Source organism: Mandrillus leucophaeus, unplaced genomic scaffold (assembly GCF_000951045.1).
Source record: "Mandrillus leucophaeus isolate KB7577 unplaced genomic scaffold, Mleu.le_1.0 Scaffold126, whole genome shotgun sequence".
NCBI lineage: Eukaryota > Metazoa > Chordata > Mammalia > Primates > Cercopithecidae > Mandrillus > Mandrillus leucophaeus.
The window spans coordinates 3,424,248-3,425,622 of NW_012100987.1; positions in this window are offsets into that span (position 1 = coordinate 3,424,248).

A 1,375-nucleotide genomic window follows, 5' to 3' on the forward strand; every position below is an offset into this window, starting at 1 on the left:
TAGAAAAAGAGAATATTACTAAAGAGCTAAATTCTCATCTTCCATATCAGGAAGTAAGTAGACAATGTCTTAACTGAAAAATCTTGATATAGCACTATAAGTAATAAGCAGTTGCTTAGTGACGTGGCTATAATTCTCAAAAGCAACAACTAAAAGTTTGAAAGAAGATGCTTCTAAAGAACCTAAAAATGGAGAAAAGAGGCAGGCAGGTGAGAACTGATTTTCATACATCTTACAGAATTATTTAACTCTTTAAACCATGAGCATTAATAATTCTAATAAAAATAAAATGTTTTAAATTAAGGTGGATTTTCATCTTTTATACAAGGAAAAGTAAATGAAAGTCTAACGGCCTAAGAGGAGAAAAAAATTATCATAAACTGGGAGGTGTCTGAAAGTGAGCAAGTAAGGGAAAGACCATTTTAACTTGAAGAATGCATGTTTCGAAGCTGATAGACTTATCCTTTCCTCAGATATCATCCAAAGTCAACAAGAAAAACAAGAAGCAACAAAAACTTCTTCACCAGTGAAACCGATACACATCTATAGCCCCAAACAGTAAAATGCAAAGACCCAACGCTCATGAAGAAGCAGTAATTAGCACGGCCCAGAGCGGGAAGTGAAACCTAAGAGCCTAGACTAGAAGCTAGTATGTTGGTCCTCAGGCTCAAGAGTTAGAAGAATCAGATACTGAAGATGGTGATAGAGCGGGGGTTGCTGAAAAGAGAGGGCTTCACTGAAAGTCTACACAAAGAGCATTTGGACTCCAGACCCCAACTCTCCCCTCTGCAGTCAAGGGTCCACCCTCCCCACCTTCACAAGAGGCAGGAGGTTTATTCTCTGGAGCCACTGAACCAAGCTTGAGATGCCTAATCGTTAGGCAGTAGGCACTGTGTTGGGCACAGCTCAGGTGCTGAAAGCAAAGTAGAGGCATTAAGTAAAACTCTGTGTACAGAACCACATGATACTGGGCCTGGCCCAGTGGCTCGTGCCTGTAATCCCAGCACTTTGGGAGGCCGAGGTCGGGGAATCACCTGAGGCCAGAAGTTCAAGAGCAGCCTGGCCAACATGGTGAAACCCCATCTTTACTAAAAATACAAAAATTAGCCAAACATGGTGGTACGTGCCTATAATCCCAGCTACTCAGGAGGCTGAGGCAGGGGAATCACTTGAATCCAGGAGGCGGAGGTTGCAGTGAGCCAAGATCACACCACTGCACTCTGTACAACAGAGCAAGACTCAGTCTCAAAACAAAAAAAGAACCACATGATCCCAGCCCAGCTCCAAGGATGTCTGCAAACCTCTATGAAAACCTCTACTCCCTTCAAAAAGGAGCACCCAGGCACAGTAAGCGCTGTGAACACCCTTCCTACGG